Here is a 21990-nt window from a genome sequence, read left to right as displayed (position 1 = left end):
ATCGGCCTCCACCCTTACTTGCAGGAACAATAGAGGATGAGTAGACCATTAAATATTTTAGAACATGGCAACAATGAGGAAGTGATGAGAATGGGTTATGTATGAATGGTTGAAAGAGCATAAGGAACTGTAAACTTCAGGCATCATAATGTCATTTTCAACCATAGTGATAAACAATGTAGGTGGAAAACTGCTGAGTTGAATTATAAACAAAATGGTGGTTGTGTTGCAATTAATAGAATTGTCATAAGAGACTTGTGGAATAAGCAACGGTGTCAATTGATGACTGTTTAAAATGTAAGATTGTATACATTGTTACCAATGGAAATACATTCCACTCACTGCTAAGTCAACTCAGGCCTACCATAATGCACTGTTGGTTTACTGTAGGGCAATTCCACATGTTTCATAAACAACAGGTGTAGAATAACTGACATTTTTACTTAATCTATTAATTCAGTTGTGAGTTAATGTAATTAGCTGAGACTAATTTTCACTTTAAAATCTATTCCAAACAAAAACCATTGATTTCAAAGTATACCAAACCATACACTAAGACTACTGTGAATAATTTACACAGCATGACCTTGGGACTATAATGTTCTATCTGTGCAAATCATAGTTCTGAGATATTGAGCATCAAGGGTTTCACATCCCAGATTTCAGAACTGCTCTCTAGTGAATTGTTCTTTCATAAATCATTAAGGTCCTGATCTTGAAGGTACCTAAAGAGTATGAAAATCCTGAGACATTTGTTAATCTGTTTTTTAGGGGTGTGTAATCGCAGATAGAACCTATCTGACACTTCTGAATTAGACATCAAATGTATTTATAAAGCCCTTCGTACATCAGCTAATATCTCGAAGTGCTGTACAGAAACCCATCCTAAAACTCCAAACAGCAAGCAATGCAGGTGTAGAAGCACGGTGGCTAGGAAAAACTCCCTAGAAAGGCTAAAACCTAGGAAGAAAGCTAGAGAGGAACCAGGCTATGAGGGGTGGCCAGTCCTCTTCTGGCTGTGCTGGGTGGAGATTATAACAGAACATGGCCACGATGTTCAAATGTTCATAAATGACCAGCATGGTCAAATAATAATAATCACAGTAGTTATCGAGGGTGTAGCAAGTCAGCACCTCAGGAGTAAATGTCAGTTGGCTTTTCATAGCCGATCATTAAGAGTATCTCTACCGCTCCTGCGGTCTCTAGAGAGTTGAAAACAGCAGGTCTGGGACAGGTAGCACGTCCGGTGGACAGGTCAGGGTTCCATAGCCGCAGGCAGAACAGTTGAAACTGGAACAGCAGCAGGGCCAGGTGGACTGGGGACAGTAAGGAGTCATCATGCCCGGTAGCCATGACGCATGGTCCTAGGGCTCAGGTCCTCCGAGAGAGAGAAAGAAAGAGAGAAGGAGAGAATTAGGGAGAGCATACTTAAATTCACACAGGACACCGGATAAGACAGGAGAAGTACTCCAGATATAACAGACTGACCCTAGCCCCCCGACACATAAACTACTGCAGCATAAATACTGGAGGCTGAGACAGGAGGGGTCAGAAGACACTGTGGCCCCATCCGATGATACCCCCGGACAGGGCCAAACAGGAAGGGTATAACCCCACCCACTTTGCCAAAGCACAGCCCCCGCACCACCAGAGGGATATCTTCAACCACCAACTTACAATCCTGAGACAAGGCCGAGTATAGCCCACAAAGATCTCCGCCACGGCACAAACCAAGGGGGGGCGCCAACCCAGACAGGAAGATCACGTGTTCAGTTTTGAAGAAAACTGTAGCTATTTGAATACATCAATCATAAATAACCCTATTTTACCAAGAAAGAGTCAAAACAGATCATCAAATACGTTAAGAAATGTTTTATAATTATAAGACGAATGACTGTCATCACTGAACAACGATGTGACAGCAACGAATAACTGGGCACAGACGTCTATTCCACGTTGGCTCAATGTAATTTCATTTAAATAAATACGGAAACAATGTTGATTCAAGCAGTGTGTACCCAGTGGGATGTGTTCTGATTGGTCAGTCTGTATTTGTTCAGGCTTGTGATTGGATTGCAGTTCAAATGGGTTTAGGCAGATAGAACTTGCTAATTTTTCTTTTTTCCAAATCAGAACAAGGGGGAGTACTACCAGAGCCCTGCAAAATGACCTCCAGCAGGCCCCAAATGTGCATGTGTCTGCTCAAACGGTCAGAAACACACTCCATGAGGGTAGTATGAGGGCCCGACGTCCACAGGTGGGGGTTGTGCTTACAGCCCAACACCGTGCAGGACGTTTGGCATTTGCCAGAGAACACCAAGATTGGCAAATTCGCCACTGGCGCCCTGTGCTCTTCACAGATGAAAGCAGGTTCACACTGAGCACATGAGCACATGTGACAGACGTGACAGAGTCTGGAGACGCCGTGGAGAACGTTCTGCTGCCTGCAACATCCTCCAGCATGACCGGTTTGGCGGTGGGTCAGTCATGGTGTGGGGTGGCATTTCTTTGTGGGGCCGCACAGCCCTCCATGTGCTCGCCAGAGGTAGCCTGATTGCCATTAGGTACCGAGATGAGATCCTCAGACCCCTTGTGAGACCATATGCTGACACATGCACATTTGTGGCCTGCTGGAGGTCATTTTGTAGGGCTCTGGCAGTGCTCCTCCTTGCACAAAGGCGGACGTAGCGGTCCTGCTGCTGGGTTGTTGCCCTCCTATGGCCTCCTCTACGTCTCCTGATGTACTGGCCTGTCTCCTGGTAGCGCCTCCATGCTCTGGACACTACGCTGACAGACACAGCAAACCTTCTTGCCACAGCTCGCATTGATGTGCCATCCTGGATGAGCTGCACTACCTGAGCCACTTGTGTGGGTTGTAGACTCCGTCTCATGCTACCACTGGAGTGAAAGCACCGCCAGCATTCAAAAGTGACCAAAACATCAGCCAGGAAGCATAGGAACTGAGAAGTGGTCTGTGGTCACCACCTGCAGAACCACTCCTTTATTGGGGGTGTCTTGCTAATTGCCTATCATTTCCACCTTTTGTCTATTCCATTTGCACATCAGCATGTGAAATGTATTGTCAATCAGTTTTGCTTCCTAAGTGGACAGTTTGATTTCACAGAAGTGTGATTGACTTGGAGTTACATTGTGTTGTTTAAGTGTTCCCTTTATTTATTTGAGCAGTGTATATATACAGTTGAAGTCGGAAGTTTACATACACCTCAGCCAAATAAATTTAAACTCAGTTTTTCACAATTTCTGACATTTAATCGTAGTAAAATGACTACTTTATTTTAAGAATGTGAAATGTCAGAATAATAGTAGAGAGAATTCTTTATTTCAGCTTTTATTTCTTTCCCCAGTGGGTCAGACGTTTACATACACTCAATTAGTATTTGGTAGCATTGCCTTTATATTCTTTAATTTGAGTCAAATGTTTCGGGTAGCCTTCCATGAGCTTCCCACAATAAATTGGGTGAATTTTGTCCCATTCCTCCTGCCAGAGCTGGTGTAACTGAGTCAGGTTTGTAGGCCTCTTTGCTCGCACATGCTTTTTCAGTTCTGCCCACAAATTTCTATCGGATTGAGGTCAGGGCTTTGTGATGGTCTCCAATGTGGTCTCCAATACCTTGACTTTGTTGTCCTTAAGCCATTTTGCCACAACTTTGGAATTATGCTTGGGGTCATTGTCCATTTGGAAGACCCATTTGTGACCAAGCATTAACTTCCTGACTGATGTCTTGAGATGTTGCTTCAATATATCCACATAATTTTCCTGCCTCATGATGCCATCTATTTTGTGAAGTGCACCAGTCCCTCCTGCAGCAAAGCACCCCCACAACATGATGCTGCCAGGCCCGTGCTTCATGGTTGGGATGGTGTTCTTCGGCTTGCAAGCCTCACCCTTTTCCTCCAAACATAACGATGGTCATTATGGCCAAACAGATCTATTTTTGTTTCATCAGACCAGAGGACATTTCTCCAAAAAGTACGATCTTTGTCCCCATGTACGGTTGCAAACCACAATCTGTCTTTTTTTATGGCGGTTTTGGAGCAGTGGCTTCTTCCTTGCTGAGTGGCCTTTCAGGTTATGTCGATATAGGACTCGTTTTACTGTGGATATAGATACTCTGTACCGGTTTCCTCCAGCATCTTCCCAAGGTCCTTTGCTGTTGTTCTGGGATTGATCTGCACTTTTCGCACCAAAGTGCGCTCATCTCAAGGAGACGGATTGCGTCTCTTTCCTGAGCGGTGTGATGGCTGCCTGGTCCCTTGGTGTTTATACTTGCTTACTATTGTTTGTACAGATGAACGTGGTACCTTCAGGCATTTGTAAATTGCTCCCAAGGATGAACCAGACTTATGGAGGTCATGGCTGATTTCTTTTGATTTTCCCATGATTTCAAGCAAAGAGGCACTGAGTTTGAAGGTAGGCCTTGAAACACATCCACAGGTACACCTCCAATTGACTCAAATGATGTCAATTAGCCTATCAGAAGCTTCTAAAGCCATGACATAATCGTTGCCAAATGTGTTTCAACAAAGTACTAGGTAAAGGGTCTGAATACTTATGTTAATGCAATATTTAAATGTTTTATTTGTAATAAATTTGCAAAAATTTCTAAAAAACCTATTTTTGCTTTTTACATTATAAAAAAAACAATTTCATACATTTTAGAATGAGCCTGTCACGTAAATAAATATGGAAAAGGTCAAGGGGTCTGTATATGCTACAGCATATTACTTACGGCTAAAAAAGAGCTATGTGCTCTCTTGGGTAAATACTGTAAATGAAACAAGCTCCAGTAGGCTAATCTTTTTCTGTATGAACTATATTACTGTACTGTATTGGTCTCAAACCCTACACCCCAACCCGAGCACTCTGTTCTGCCACCTCAGGTCTCTTGGCCCTCTCGGGTCCTTTAGGTGCCGAGAAAACAAGATTCTCTTGTCTGATGAAACCAAGATTGAACTCTTTGATCTGAATGCCAAGCGTCACATCTGGAGGAAACCTGGCACCATCCCTCAGCATCATGCTAAAGCCTCTGCCAGGTTTGATGGGGAGCATTGCTGCACAGCTATTTTCAGGTCTCTCCTGAGATGTTCGATCGGGTTCAAGTCCTGAAATATTCTCTCTGTACTTTGCTCCATTCATCTTTCCCTCGATCCTGACTAGTCTCCCAGTCCCTGCTGCTGAAAAACATCCCAACAGCATGATGCTGAGGGATGGTGCCATGTTTCCTCCAGATTTGACGCTTGGCATTCAGATCAAAGAGTTCAATCTTGGTTTCATCAGACAAGAGAATCTTGTTTTCTTGGCCCGAGAGTCCTTAGGTGCCTTTTGGCAAACTCCAAGCGTGCTGCTATGTGCCTTTTACTGAGGAGTGGCTTCCGTTTGGCCGCTCTACCATAAAGGCCTGATTGGTGGAGTGATGCAGAGATGATTGTCCTTCTGGAAGGTTCTCCCATCTCCACAGAGGAACTCTGGAACTTCTGTCAGTGACCTCCCTGACCTTCAAAGAGCTCTGTCAGTGACCTCCCAGGGACCTTCAATGTTTCAGAAATGTTTTGGAACCCTTCCCCAGATCTGTGCTTTGACAATCCTGTCTCGGAGCTCTATGGACAATTCCTTCCACGCCATGGCTTGGTTTTTGCCAAAACTGTCAACTGTGGGACCTTATTTAGACAGGGGTGTGCCTTTCCAAATCATGTTCAATCAATTTAATTTGCCACAGGTGGACTCGAATCAAGTTGTAGAAACAGCTCAAGGATGCACCTGAGCTCAATTTAGAGTCTTATAGCAAAGGGTCTAAATACTTATGTAAATAAGGTATTTATGTTTTCGCTTTGTCATTGAGGGGTATTGTGTGTAGATTGACGAGGGGAAAAAACGATTTAGTAAATGTTAGAATAAGGCTGTAATGTAACAAAATGTGGAAAAAGTCAAGGGGCCTGAATACTTTCTGAATGCACTGTATATCATAGGCCTATAGGTGTTATTTGAGCATTTTTGGCATTTGCTCATAAAATGTCTAATGTAGGGCTCATAAAATGTATTTAATGTAGGGCTCATAAAATGTCTAATGTAGGGCTCATAAAATGTCTAATGTAGGGCTCATAAAATGTATTTAATGTAGGGCTCATAAAATGTATCTAATGTAGGGCTCATAAAATGTCTAATGTAGGGCTCATAAAATGTATCTAATGTAGGGCTCATAAAATGTCTAATGTAGGGCTCATAAAATGTATTTAATGTAGGGCTCATAAAATGTCTAATGTAGGGCTCATAAAATGTATTTAATGTAGGGCTCATAAAATGTATCTAATGTAGGGCTCATAAAATGTATCTAATGTAGGGCTCATAAAATGTATCTAATGTAGGGCTTAAAAATTTATCTAATGTAGGGCTCATAAAATGTATCTAATGTAGGGCTCATAAAATGTATCTAATGTAGGGCTCATAAAATGTATCTAATGTAGGGCTCATCAGGCTCAGGCAGCGTCAGGCTTGAATTATTTATCAAAGCTCTAATCAAATCCAGACATAGGCCTACAGTATTTATATGCTTTATAGGATTTTGAACGACACTTCCAGTTTTGGCGGGAAATACCGGGTTACCCGGGAGAAAAGTGAGGATGGAACATTTGTAAAATACCAGGAAAATATTCAATCCTTGCCTGCACCGGGCCAAGCAGTGCGTCTGGAGAACTCAGAGAGAGACTGGGTGGCCACCTGCACTATGGCATCATGCCAGCAGGCTGGAAAACATCATGTAAGCTTTGGAGGGTTGAGGTGAGCTTCTGTGGGGGTGAGACATATACTTGTGAAGTGCTACATTTAGCATACAACTGTCGGGGCCATTTTTCTAAACCGCAAGAATGGACCAAATGGATTAGGACTTTTGAGCGCTTTGGTCAAGCGAATAATCTTCACACATCCACCGAGGAGAAGCAGCTAAACACTCATGTACTGTATGAGCAACGAAGCAGATCACGTTTTGAGGGAGCTGAATCTAAACAAACTCGAGCAACAACAGTATGGACAAGTAATAAACGGATTTCATGCATTCTTTATTGTGAAAAACAACGTGATTTATGAGAGAGCCCGCTTTAACATGCAGAGACGGGGGAAATGAAACAGCCTTATATGCCCTAGATGAACATTGCATCTATGGACTTTTGCACGATGAGCTAATTAGAGACAGGCTAGTCATTCGTCTAGCCGACATGCGTCTGTCAAAGCTGATGGAGCTAGATGAAGATCTTACGCTAGAGAGAGCAGTTGAGATGGCAAGGCAAACTGACGTGAAAAGACAGCAAAGTAGCCTGCGAGGTGATACAGTGATGATAAAAGAGGCTCAGTGGATAGAGTTATGTGGAAAGGCAGCCAGTATCAGTGGAAACAGAAAGCTAGCCGTGGAGATGCTAATGAGAAGAAGCAGTCAGTGTCAACACTGTGGCAAAAGCCCTGGACATCCAAAAGCACAGTGTCCAGCTAAGGAAGTAGTGCCAATCTTGTGAAAAAACATTGACATTACCAACATGTATTTATAACATCAAGAGCAGTAAACGAAGTTCAAGAATAGCATTTTCCTAGTAAAATGACAACAGGAAGTGAGCGGTGAATGATGGATATTCAAGTGATGGACAGGGAATTTGAAATTCAAAATAGACACTGGTGCCGATGTGACTGTTATCCCAGACAATATGTCCAGTCACATTTTTGCAGGAACCAGAAAGCCAGCTCTGCAAGAATGAACAAAACCACTAGGACCGGGAAGAGCGCCGCTGGACGTGATCGGCGTCATAAGTGTGGTTCTACGAAAGGGAGAAAGGGAGACACTGGAGGATGTGTATCTACACACAGCTTTACTAGGCAGACCAGCCATCACAAAGCTTGAGCTAGTTGCTCGACTCGACAGCATTGATTGACAGACAATGAAAGAAAGCTATCCAAAGCTGTGCAGCGGTCTTGGCACAGTACAACAACCATGTACCATCAAGCTGAAAGCAGATGCAGAGCCCTACTCACTCCACGACGGATTCCTCTGACATTGCTACCAAAAGTCAAGAAAGAGCTAGAGCGTATGCAAGGGTTCAAGGTTGTCTCTAGAGTTTAGGAGCCCACAGACTGGTGTGCCGGCCTACCTTCAAAGAAAAACCACTGGCACGCCGACCAAGTCCGATCCTTCAATGAGCTGAAGGAGGAGCTGACATCCACACCCGTGTGAGGCAGATGCATCTTCCTACGGACTAGGAGGAGTGCAGCTCCAGGAGCTGGGCAAGGAATGGAGAACCGTTGTGGAGCAGAGATACACTCAAGTGGAGAAATAATCTCTGGGGCTGACATGGGCATGTGAACAATTCAGAGACTTTCTCATTGGTCAACACTTTCAGTTGAAAACCTCTCCTGAGCCGTCTAACCCTTGGACACCCTTCTCCCACTAATCCAGCACTTCAGGACGAGTCTGATGAGATACTCCCTGGAAAGAGTGTCACGATCGTCTTGACTTGGAAGAGTGGACCAAAACGCAGCGTGTGAAAAATACATTCTCTTTTATTAGAGAGACGAAAAAAGAAAGAAACACACGACCGTGAAGCTATATAAACAAATGGTACTGACCACTACACAATGACACAGACCACTACCCACAAAAGCCTACTGCCTATGGCTGCCTTAAATATGGCTCCCAATCAGAGACAATGAATGACAGCTGTCTCTGATTGAGAACCATTCAGGCAACCATAGACATACCTAGACACCTACACTCAAACACAAACCCATCTACTCTACCTAAACCCCCTATACCATACAACCACCCAAGACGAGACAAAAACACACAAACATCCCCCCTGTCACACCCTGACCTAACCAAACTATTACAGAAAACAAAGATAACAAAGGCCAGGGCTTGACAAAGAGTCTGTCGACCACAGACAGACACTGTCATGTGCACCAGCCAAAGCCAAAGGTACTGCTACAGAAAAAGATCTCATGTAGAGAACAAATATCTATTTGGACGCCATCTTGGAACAGCTTCCAGACACTGTTTCCTACATGGACAATTTGATAGAACAGCTCAAAGCCGACAGTGTGTCAGGAAGAATGGCTTGAGTTCACCGGAGGCGAAGGACCACTGAAACTGTACTGGGCAGAACATGCTTTTCTCACAGTGCACGACGGTCTCCTATTGAATGGAACAATACTTGTCATTTCCTCAGCCTTACGAAACAACGTCCTCAACAAGCTGTATGAGGGTTTTCAAGATGACAATTCCACCAATATTCCCACATCACTTTTGTCGCAGTCAGCAATGACAAAACCTGGTTCAATGCGAAGCTGAAAGGCCTACATTCTGCCAAAGAGGCACATAGGAGTGGCATTAGGAGTGGCAATATGGACCAATACAGAGTGGCACAGCAGCAACTGAATAAGGGGATTAAGGCAGCCAAATAACAATACAAGGAGAGGCTAGAACAACAATTCTCCACCAATGACTGCTTGTCTGTCTGGAAGAGTCTTCGTAAGATCACAAGCTACAAACAAAAGACCCTGCATGTTTCAGACAACCCCCTACTTGTCCCAGGTTGCCGTCCCCCACCCCATGTCATCAGAACAAGAAGTCAACAGGCTTTTTAAGAAACAAGACTGTAGGAAACCTGCAGCCCCAGACCAGGTCTTCACAGCAACACTAAAACACGGTGCTGACCAGCTCTAACCCTTTATTCACGGACATCTTCAATCAATCACTTTAGCTATGCACTATTTTAAATCATCCATCATAGTGCCTTTGCCTAACAAGAAAGTACCCTGGCTGAATGACTACAGACCTGTAGCACTCACTTCAGTCATCATCAAGTCCTTCGAGGGCCTCATCCTATCCCACCTCAAATACATCACTGATGCCCTCCTTGACCCCCTGCTGTATACTTACAGAGCCAACAGGTCTGTTGATGACGCTATCAACATGGGCCTCCACTACATCCTTCAGCACCTTGACAATCCCCAAGGACATACGTGAGGATACTGTGTGTGGACTCTACAGTCAACACCATCATACCACAACTGTTGCAGGAAAAACTTACCCAGATGAACGTAACAAGTCCATCTGTCGGTGGATCACTGATTTCTTGTCAAACAGGACACAGTACGTGAAACTGAGAAAACACCTTTCACACTCCCTATCCCTCAGCACAGGGGCGCCGCAGAGATACGTGCTTTCCCCCCCAATCTTCTCACTCTACACCAATGACTGCACCTCCAACCATTCATCTGTCAAACAACTCAAGTTTGCTGATGACACCACCCTGGTCGGTCTCATCTCGGACGCTGATGAGTCCAAGTACTGAGGTGAGGTTGACCGACTGGTGGCCTGGTGCAGTCGCAACAACCTGGAACTCAACATAGTCCAAATTGTGGATATGGTGGTGGACTTCAGAAAACGTCCCACAACATGTCTCCCCCTCTAGATTGATGGCTCAGCCATTAGCACAGCTGAATCATTCAAATTCATGGGGAACATTTTCTTCCACAACCGCAAGTGGGAAGACAACACTACATCGGTGACCAAGAAGGCTCACTGGAGAATCTTCTGTCTGCGTCAGCTGAAGAAACTCAAACTCTCACGGTCACTACTTGTTTCGGTTCTACACTTCCATCATTGAGTCCATCCTCACCTCTTTAATCATTGTCTGGTTTGAAACCAATAACTAGCCTACGTATATTGTTGCACTCGCTTTGTCTAGGGGTCCTAGGTCTAGTTACATGGTCTTTAACCTGAATGTATGTGTGTATTTATGTGAGAAATCAGGGAGTGAGGACAGTGTTGGATGCTCATGTGCCCAGGGAGACAGCAACCTTACCTTAGGTCCAGGGCCAGCCCTGTCTTGATTTTTTGGGGGTCGGTGAGCTCAAGAGATTATTATGTTCAGATAGTGACGGAAACAAATATATACAAAAATGAAAAAATACAAAAGGCATGCCTAAACTAAAGATTCCAAATTAAGTTGAAAGGCCTTATGGTAAGCAACCGAACCTGCAGCCTCACTGCTGCAAGCCGGGACAACATCCCTTCCTCTGCATATATTCTGCAAATTTCCTCTGTAAGTTGTATATCCTCTCTGTAAATCAGCTTTACTCCAGAGTTGTATGTATTATGTTCACTGTATTTATATTGGATATCCTGTATGTTGACTACAGTATGTTGTCTCTGTGTCTGTACACTGCCTGTACATTGTCTATTGCTGGCAACACCTATTCACTAAGTCAAATTACAGTTATGTGCAAATGTACTTGGTAAATAAAGTGATTCTGATTCTGATGAAATTGAGAGTGGTTACATTTCTCCAGGCCCATCCCTCAGCTTTTTACCAAAACGGAGGCGGGTTGACCACTTGGTTATTGTTTCAAATTCAATGTATTTTTGCAATGTAGAATACTGACTATCATGTCAAATTGACTTTAACACTAAGAAATCACCCTTTAACTTTATCTGAAGCCTTAACACCAGAATACCTCTTTAACACCAGTAGACTTGACCATGACTCTCTTCAGGGAACCTATACCAGTACTGTTGGCCAGTATTCTACTGATTCTCCCCATCAGAGGTTGTGTTGGATCTCTCTCTAATCCCCCACCTAAACTGATCTCCTGGCCCTCCTAAGTCTAGGCCCTAGCTCTACAACACAATGTCCAACTCTTCACAGCGCCGTGGATTACCCTTTTGTTGCTCAGATTGTTTTCTTGGCAATCTGGTTGTGTTAGAAACTGATTGACCAGTACCTGTTGATCAGTACTGATTGACTAGTACTCACATTTCTGACATTATCAAAGTTACAGTAACATACTCAGTGCTTGACTTGGACCGGAATAGCTGCCAGTACTAATTTTGGGTGCCGGTACTGTTTACATTTAGGAGCAGGATCTCCACAATACTTTTGAGCTAATATTCAATAAGATGAATAGAAGCTCAAGCAGTAGAACATTTGAGGTGCCGGTACTCAGATCCAGTAAAACTCCTGCCCAAATCAAGCACTGAACATACTGTCAAGCAGTACATGTGCAATGTAGTCTTGACAACAAATTCACAGTACTAGCACATACAGTAAGATGGCGCCGGAGAAGAAGGAAGACGTTTTACGTGCCCCCAACCGACTGTGTTTTTTTGTTTGTTTATTTGCTTTGTTTGTAACTTATTTTTTTACTTATTGTGTACATAATGTTGCCGCTACCATCACTTCTGTACCGGCAGGACAGAACAGCGGTGTCTCGCAAGACAAGGGTCGGCAGACTATGTGTTTTTGTAAATAACAGCTGGTGCCCAATATCTAAGGAAGTCTCAAGCTATTGCTCGCCTCAGAGTATCTCAAGATAAGCTGTAGACCACACTACCTACCTAGAGAGGTTTCATCTGTAGTTGTTTAAATACCACCACAGTCGGAGGCTGGCACTAAGACTGCATTGAATGAGCTGTACTCTGCCATAAGCAAACAAGAAAACGCTCAACCAGAGGCGGCGCTCCTAGTAGCCGGGGACTGTAACGCAGGGAAACTTAAATCCATTTTACCAAATTCCTATCAGCATGTTAAATGTGCAACCAGAGGGAAAAAAACTCTGGACCACCTTTACACCACACACTGAGACGCGTACAAAGCTTTCCCTCACCCTCCATTTGGAAAATCTGACCATAATTCTATCCTCCTGATTCCTGCTTACAAACAAAATTTAAAGCAGGAAGCACCAGTGAATAGATCAATAAAAAAGTGGTCAGATGAATCAGATGCTAAGCTACAGGACTGGAGCTACAGGTTTTTCTTGCACAGACTGGAATATGTTTCGGGATTCCTCCGATGGCATTGAGGAGTACACCACATCAGTCATAGGCTTCATCAATAAGTGCATGGATGACGTCGTTCCCACAGTGACCGTACGTGCATACCCCAACCAGAAGCCATGAATTACAGGCAGCCTCCACACTGAGTTATGGGCTAGAGCTGCCACTTTCAAGGAGCGGGACTCTAACCCGGAAGCTTATTAGAAATCCCGCTATGTCCTCCGACAAACCATCAAACACGCAAAGCATCAATACAGGACTAAGATCTAATCGTACTACAACGGCTCTGATGCTCGCCGGATGTGGCAGGGCGTGCAAACCATTACAGACTAAAAAGGGAAGCACAGCCGAGAGCTGCCCTTGTACTGTGAGCATGCGCTGACCAGTGTCTTCACTGACATTTTCAACCTCTCCCTGTCTGAGTCTGTAATACCAACATGTTTTAAGTAGACCACCATAGTGCCTGTGCACAAGAACACTAAGGTAACCTGCCTAAATGACTACCGACCCGTAGCACTCACGTCTGTAGCCATGAAGTGCTTCGAAAGGCTCGGCATGGCTCACATCAACACCTTTTTCCCAGAAACCCTAGACCATTCCAATTTGCATACCGCCCCAACCGATCCACATATGATACAATCTCTATTGCACTCCACACTGTCCTTTCCCAACTGGACAAGGGGAACACCTATGTGAGAATGCTATTCATTGACTTCAGCTCGGCATTCAACACCATAGCGCCATCAAAGCTCATCAATAAGCTAAGAACCCTGGGACTAAACACCTCCCTCTGCAACTGAATCCTGGACTTCCTGACGGGCCGCCCCCAGGTGGTGAGGGTAGGTAACAACACATCCGCTACGCTGATCCTCAACATAGGGGCCCCTCAGGGGTGCGTGCTCAGTCCCCTCCTGTGCTCCCTGTACACGCATGACTGCACGGCCAGGCACGACTCCAACACCATCATTAAGTTTGCCGATGACACAACAGTGGTAGGCCTGATCACCGACAACAACGAGACAGCCTATAGGAAGGAGGTCAGAGACCTGGCCGTGTGGTGCAAGGACAGCAACCTCCCCCTCAACGTGATAAAGGCAAAGGAGATGATTGTGGACTACAGGAAAAAGCACGCCCTCATTCTCATCGATGGGGCTGCAGTGGAGCAGGTTGAGAGCTTCAAGTTCCTTGGTGTCCACATCACCAACAAACTAGAATGGTCCAAGCACACCAAGACAGTCGTGAAGAGGGCACAACAAAACCTATTCCCCCTCAGGAGACTGAAAATATTTGGCATGGGTCCTCAGATCCTCAAAAGGTTCTACAGCTGCACCATCGAGAGCATCCTGACTGGTTGCATCACTCCCTGGTATGGCAACTGGTCGGCCTCCGACTGCAAGGCACTACAGAGGGTAGTATGAACGGCCCAGTACATCACTGGGGCCAAGCTTCCTGCCATCCAGGACGTCTATACCAGGCAGTGTCAGAGGAAGGCCCTAAAAATTGTCAAAGACTCCAGCCACCCTAGTCATAGACTGTTCTCTCTGCTACCGCACAGCAAGCGGTACCGGAGCGCCAAGTCTAGGTCCAAGAGGATTCTAAACAGCTTCTACCCCCAAGCCATAAAACTCCTGAACAACTAATCAAATGGCTGCCCAGACTAGCCCTGTCCTCCTGCTGTTCCTGCTCTGGGTCCTGGAGTGGCCTTGAACCCTGTCGTAATCCTGTCTGTCTGTGAGGTGGCCGTGGCCCATAGGAGAAGAAGAGGAGAGCAGGCTGGGTTAATCTGGCCCATGATGGGGTAATTACTTCCACGGTGCTGGGTGGTTGTGGGGATGGAGGGAGGAAGAGGAGGGGGGATAGCTAGAGGTTGCAGCGTAACTGACTGCTCCCTTGTGGGAGGAGTCACCCCTATAGCTAGGCGGATCTTTCCCTGACCTTGGAGAAAGGAGAAAGGAGAGAGAGAGACACAGAGAGAGAGAGCAGAGACGTCAGCATACTGCCACAGATCCAGCAGCACTGCAGATCTCTCTGTGTGCTGCTATTCTTCCTATGAGGGTGAAAGACAGGAGGAGGAGTGGGAGTGAGTGAGAGAAGCGTCTGGCAGCCATCCCAGTCCAACAGTAATGCAGAGTAAAGGGGGAGATAGCAGTCTTTTCACTGAGCCTCAGCACAGAATCCAGCACTGTAAGTCTGTGTGTCATTCCTCTGTGATTGCCATAGTGATGTGTTGTGTAGCTGTTTGCATGTTGTGTGTGCTGCTGTATGTTCATTACATTAGCATTATTGTTATTATCCGTTTTATGCTGCTGTATGTTGTTATGCTCTGAAGGAGAGCAATGGCACAAGTATTTATGGACGCGACAGAGACAACAGTTGCTTAACAGAGACTGGATGGGTGTCTTGATGAGCCATGCTTTTGTAACCATGGGATGTGTTTTGTGTATGTGCATGTGTGTGCGTGTGTGTGCATGCGTGAGTTCGTGCGTGTGTGTGTGTGTGTGGGTGGGAAGGTGTGTACGTGTGTGTGTTGGAGGGTGTGTGTTGGAGGTTGTGTGTGTGTCTGCCTCTGTGTGTACGATTGTTTATACATGGTTATGACTGTGTGATTGTGGCAAGTGTGTTGACTATGTGGCAAACACTTGTGAAACAGAATCATTGTTGTGGAATAACAGTAATAAATAATTGTGTAATGCTGACAGTCGCTGGTATATTGTTTACGCAGTGACTGCAGCATAGGACCACCCTTGTTGTTGTTGTGCGTGTACACTCTTAGAAGAACCTTTTTGGTTCCTGGTAGAACTCTTTTGGGTTCTTCGGTAGAGGGTTCTACATGGAACCAAAAAGGGTTCCTGAAAGAGTTCTCTTATCCCCACAGCCGAAGAACCGTTTAGGCTCTAGATAGCACCTTTTTTCCTAAGAGTGTAGTGTTCTGTAGGACGTACTCCTCACCCTCTCTGTCACCCAGAATGCGGTTGTATTATGCAGCAGTCAGAGCACTGCACTGCTATACTCAGGCCTATCTCTGTCACCACAAGTGAGTGACATACAGTGCCTTTGGAAAGTATTCAGACCCCTTGACTTTTTCCACATTTTGTTACTTTACAGCCTTATTCTAAAATGTATTAAATATTTTTTTCCCCTCAGAAATCTACACACAATACCCCATAATGACAAAGAAAAAACAGGTTTCTAGGAATCTTTGCAAATGTATTAAAAAGGGAAATATCACATTTATATAATTATTCAGACCCTTTACTCAGTACTTTGTTGAAGCACCTGTCACGTTCTGACCTTAGTTCCTTTGTTTTGTTTTTTGTTTTAGTTGGTCAGGGTGTGAGTTGGGTGGGTAATCTATGTTTTCTATTTCTGTGTTGGTTTTCTGTGTTTGGCCTGATATGGTTTTCAATCAGAGGCAGCTGTCAATCGTTGTCCCTGATTGGGAACCATATTTAGGTAGCCTGTTTTCTGTTGGGTTTTGTGGGTGGTTGTCTTTAGTCTTTGTGTGTCTGCACCAGATAGAACTGTTTCGGTTTTCACTTAGTTGTTTTTTTGTATTTTGAGTTGTTCACTTCATTAAATAAGATTAACAATTACCACGCTGCGCATTGGTCCTCTGATCCTTCAAACTTCTTCTCCTCAGACGAGGAGGGAGACGACAGCAGTTACAGAACCTTTGACAGCGATTACAGCTTCGAGTCTTCTTGGGTATGACGCTACAAGCTTGGGACACCTGTATTTGAGGAGTTTCTCCCATTCTTCCCTGCAGATCCTCTCAAGCTCTGTCAGGTTGGATGGGGAGCATCGCTGCACAGCTATTTTCAGGTCTCTCCAGAGATATTCGATCGGGTTCAAGTCCGGGCTCTGACTGGGCCACTCAAGGACATTCAGAGACTTGTCACAAAGCCACTCCTGCGTTGTCTTGGCTGTGTGCTTAGGTCATTGTCCTGTTGGAAGGTGAACCTTCATCTCAGTCTAAGGCCCTGAGCGCTCTGGAGCAGGATTTCATCAAGGATCTCTCTGTACATCTTTCCCTCGATCCTGACTAGTCTCCCAGTTCCTGCCGCAGAAAAAATGTCCCACAGCATGATGCTGCACCACCATGCTTCACCATAGGGATGGTATTGGTCAGGTGATGAGCAGTGCCTGGTTTCCTCCAGACGTGACTATACAGGCCTTATTGGTGGAGTGCTGCAGAGATGGGAGAACCTTCCAGAAGGACAACCATTTCCACAAGGAACTCTGGAGCTCTGTCAGAGTGACCATCAGGTTCTTGGTCACCTCCCTGACCAAGGCCCTTCTCCCCTGACTGCTCAGTTTGAACGGGCGGCCAGCTCTAGAAAGAGCCTTGGTGTTTCCAACCTTCTTCCATTTAAGAATGATTGAGGCCACTTTGTTCTTGGGGACCTTTAATGCAGCAGAAATGTTTTGGTACCCTTCCCCAGATCTGTGCCTCGACACAATCCTGTCTCGGAGCTCCATGGACAATTCCTTCAACGTCATGGCTTGATTTTTGCTCTGACATGCACTGTCAACTGTGGGACCTGATATAGACAGGTGTGTGCCTTTCAAAATCATGTCCAATCAATTGAATTTACCACAGGTGAACTCCAATCATCTCAAGGATGATCAATCGAAACAGGATGCACCTGAGCTCAATTTCGAGTTTAAAGCAAAGTCTGAATACTTAATGTATGTAAATAAGTTATTTCTGTTTTATATTTTTAATACATTTGCAAAAATGTCTATCCTTTGTCATTATGGGTTATTGTGTGTAGATTGATGAGTTTTTATTTTTATTTAATCCATTTTAGAGTAAGGCTGTAACGTAACAAAATGTGGATAAAGGGAAGGGGTCTGACGACTTTCCAAATGCACTGTATTTCAATGCTTAAATGTCACTATTTTGACATATTCTATATTCTATATTCTACTGTTGTCACGATCGTCAAAGGGACTGAGAGAGGACCAAGGTGCAGCGCGTGGAAAGTACATCTTCCTTTTATTTAAAGAAGGGAAAAACAAAACAACAAACAAAACAGACGACCGTGAAGCTATCAAACATAAGTGCTGACACAAAACACTTCGACATAGACACAGCTAGACACATTCACTCAACACAAACCCATACACTACACCCAACACCCCCTTTACCATATAACCACCCAAAACCGACAAAACACAAACATTCCCCATGTCACACCCTGACCTAACTAAAATAATAAAGAAAACAAAGAATACTAAGGCCAGGGCGTGACAACTGTAGCATCATCAGATTATATCAAATCAATGCAAGCAGTTAGTGAAAGACACTGCAGTAGCAGAAGCATTCTCCCAATGCAGTATTTATCCATTAATTTAACTGGCATAACTCTGCTTCAGCCACTTAGTTTCATTTACAACCCCAGTACTGTTGATGATAGGAATACCACTGTTTCCTAAATACCACCGATTTAGAACTGACTGGGTAGACTGTGACGGGGGGCTCCACACATCAAATACCTCTGCAGTTGCTGTTTACCCAAACACTAGATTGAGCCTTTGGATACCAGTCCAGCAAGGCCTCCCTTCTTTCTCTCCTCCTCCTCCCTTCTTCTCCTCTGCCACCAGACCTTGATCCTGCAGTGATATCATGATATCATCACAGTGTGCTGTTGTTAGAGCTGCACATGAGTTACATATGATAATGCCCCCTTCCTCTACCCCCCCCCCCCCCTACTTTCCCGCCTCCTACTTCCTCCCCCGGCCCCTAGGCAGGTTATCTCTACTCTGTAATTGGGTCATATTTCTCATTTTTCTGGCTGACGTGGTGTGCATTCTGGGAACATTCGGGAATGCCGTGGGTGGAGGAGTTATGAAATGCTGTGTTTGGAGGTGAGCAGCAGAGTGGTGGGTGGAGGAGTTATGAAATGCTGTGTTTGGACGTGAGCAGCAGAGCTGAGTGGTGGGTGGAGGAGTTATGAAATGCTGTGTTTGGACGTGAGCAGCAGAGTGGTGGGTGGAGGAGTTATGCTACAGCCGCACGAGACTCCACAGTCCACACACACACTGCAGAACAGAGCCACACACACTGCAGAACAGAGCCACACACACTGCAGAACAGAGCCACACACACTGCAGAACAGAGCCACACACACTGCAGAACAGAGCCACACACACTGCAGAACAGAGCCACACACACTGCAGAACAGAGCCACACACACTGCAGAACAGAGCCACACACACACTGCAGAACAGAGCCACACACACACTGCAGAACAGAGCCACACACACACACACTGCAGAACAGAGCCACACACACACACTGCAGGGATGGGCGGAAAATAGATCTGACCCCCAGAGAGAGTCAGAGACAGAGCGTGAAAGAGAGCGAGAGAAAGGAAAGGGATGGAGGGAGAGCGTGGACTCTCAGCCCTTACTCTGTTTGCAGTACATGTGGTGGATGTCAAGTTGGAAAAAGGAATAGTACATACAAAGGAGAGAACATCACATTCCTATGGACAATGTTCTGTACCAGATCCATTCATCCATAACCCAATGCCATGTTTATGTACCGGCGTCATAGTATATTTACTGAATGCTGAGTCATCTCTCTCAAGCAACCCTGGGTAAAATCTGTACTTGATGTTGCTTGTTGTCATTAGTCCTCCTGGTCTACCTTGTGGCATGCCTATCTAGCTCTCCCTCTCTCTCTCACCCACCCCCCCCCTTTCTCAACTCAATTCAAATTCTACCCCCCCCCCCCCCCCCCCCCCCCCGCGCCTCTCTGCTGACCAGTACTGTTTCAGGGGGACACAGTGGGATATTGTGAACCTCGGTGGCTGTGCCGTGCTGAGTGGGAGGCAGTGGGAGGCTCATGTGATGAGAAAGGGGACAGCTTTAGTAAATAGCTGTCATTCATAAGAGCCGTGAGGACGTTTGTCAGGCAGGCAGCTGCCCCTTACTTCAGACACTGATTCTGGACATCAGGACAAACAAAATCGAATTCGGGGAGCAGGCAGTTTATGGGAAACGGTCTTCCACAGATAGATGATGACGTGGTTCTGTAAAGGACTCGAGTGGAGCCGGCATCGATGGTACAGCCAGGGAGGGAATACATAAAGCTACAGCTATATCAGCTGATCTACTGACAAGGTTAATCCTCGTTGGCAGGCCTCTCCTCTCTCTGCTGTCCTGTCCTGACAGGGAGATGTTCTGTGTGTTTGGGATGTCAGCGCTGTCAGCCTGATGGTGTATTTACAGCTGCAGGGAAGGGTGTGTTGGTTAGAGTCCTGTACACAGTACCCTCTCTTTGTAGTGTAGGGTGTGTGGGTGTGTGTTTTGGGGGTGGAGGGAGGGGTCCATCTGGTTGCGGACTAAATTACTATTACCACTGTGGTGCAATTACAGATGTAGTGTTTCAGAGCCATGATTCTAGCCCAGTAATCCGTACACAAGAGGCAGACAGGACAAGTTTGAGGAGGTTTGGGGAAACATTTGCTTTAGAAATGCACAAACATGGTATCTGAATTGGTTCAATCGTATAATGATAATAATGAATACCTGTCGTGCTCTGCCTTTGTTTGCTGGCATGGCGTTTTGAGGATTTGAACAGTGTTGCCAGTATGAAATATGCTTTAATTATAGCCTACATTCATTTTTATGAGCATAGTCTTTCATTCCCTGTGTGTCAGTCAAGGGCAATGCGTAGCTGTAAGCTACGATTACTCTGTGCTGGTTGTGTGTGGACAGGCTCCAAACAGAGACTATTCACCATTTCAGAACCACCATCCTTTGTGTGAGGAACAGGAAGACACTGAAATCCAGAGAGCCTAGACTATCCTGGGTAAGTTTTCTGTCTATTGCTGTCTCCCTCTTCCCCTTCTCTCTCGCTCTCACCTTCTCTCTCTCTCTCACCTTCTCTCTCTCTCTCGCCTCTCTCACTCTCTCTCGCCCCCCCCCCCTCTCTCACCCCCCCCTCTCTCTGTCTCTCTCGCTCTCTCTCAATTCAATTTCAATTCAATTTTAGGGCTTTATTGGCATGGGAAACAGATGTTAACATTGCCAAAGCAAGTGAAGTAGATAATAAACCAAAGTGAAATAAACAGTACAAAATAACAGTAAACATTACACTCACAAAAGTTCCAAAAGAATAAAGACATTTCAAATGTCATATTTTGTGCAAATAGTAAAGTACAATAGCGAAAACAAAATAACATAAATATGGGTTGTATTTACAATGGTGTTTGTTCTTCACTGGTTGACCTTTTCTTGTGGCAACAGGTCACACATCTTGCTGCTGTGATGGCACGCTGTAGTATTTCATCCAATAGATAGGAGTTTATCAAAATTGGGTTTGTTTTCAAATTCTCTCTCCCTCTTCCCCTTCTCTCGCTCTTTCACTCTCTCTCTCTTCCCTTTTTCTCTCTCTCTCTATTTATCAATCTCTCTCTCTCTATTTACCAGTCTCTCTCTCTCTCTCTATTTATCAGTTTCGCTCTCTCTCTCTCTCTCTCTCTCTCTCTCTCTCTCTCTCTCTCTCTCTCTCTCTCTATCTCTCTCTCTCTCTCTCTATCAGTCTCTCTCTATTTATCAGTCTCTCTCTCTCTATTTATCAGTCTCTCTCTCTCTCTCTCTATTTATCCGTCTCTCTTTCTCTCTCTATTTATCAGTCTCTCTCTCTCTATGTATCAGTCTCTCTCTCTCTCTATTTATCAGTCTCTCTCTCTCTCTATTTATCAGTCTCTCTCTCTCTCTCTATGTATCAGTCTCTCTCTCTCTCTATTTATCAGTCTCTCTCTCTCTCTATTTATCAGTCTCTCTCTCTCTCTCTATTTATCAGTCTCTCTCTCTCTCTATTTATCAGTCTCTCTCTCTCTCGTCCCCTGAGTGCTCGCTGAAATATGGAGTTTTATCCAGTTATATTGCCCTTGTTATTTTGCAACAGCATTTCCCTCTGAGTTTCTGGTGCTTCATCTCAAAATCTCAAACGTATGACAATGTGTAATGAAGGGATCTCTTGTTCCCTACTTGTTCCCTGCAAAGCCGACAAGCGTTGTACAATAGTATGGATATTCTCAATTAGAAACAGCTTGACAAGAACAGCGGCCAGTTGGAATAGAAGTGTGAGGAACTTTAGTCAGGTTTGATTAGCCTCAAGCTCAGGTTTGATTAGCCT

The 21990-nt window shown here is 45.0% G+C and overlaps 1 protein-coding gene across 27 annotated transcripts in view; it reads left to right on the top strand.

Annotated features, from left to right (window-relative positions):
* The first annotated feature begins 14768 nt into the window (after window positions 1–14768).
* Window positions 14769–21990, top strand: part of LOC129866832 (protein-methionine sulfoxide oxidase mical3a-like) — a 121077-nt gene continuing 113855 nt past the window's right edge. For 22 of the 27 annotated variants that reach the window (XM_055939771.1, XM_055939792.1, XM_055939791.1 and 19 more), the window contains exon 1: window positions 14770–15020. The gene's annotated coding sequence lies outside the window, so the exon portion shown is untranslated. Of the gene's footprint in view, window positions 15021–20594; window positions 20659–21990 lie in introns of all 27 variants that reach the window. The other 5 variants (XM_055939796.1, XM_055939794.1, XM_055939793.1 and 2 more) reach the window with 3 other exon arrangements.

Source organism: Salvelinus fontinalis, chromosome 12, assembly GCF_029448725.1.
Source record: "Salvelinus fontinalis isolate EN_2023a chromosome 12, ASM2944872v1, whole genome shotgun sequence".
Lineage (NCBI taxonomy): Eukaryota > Metazoa > Chordata > Actinopteri > Salmoniformes > Salmonidae > Salvelinus > Salvelinus fontinalis.
Note: the sequence above shows the minus strand (reverse complement) of the source record. Positions and strands in the feature narration are given on the sequence as shown.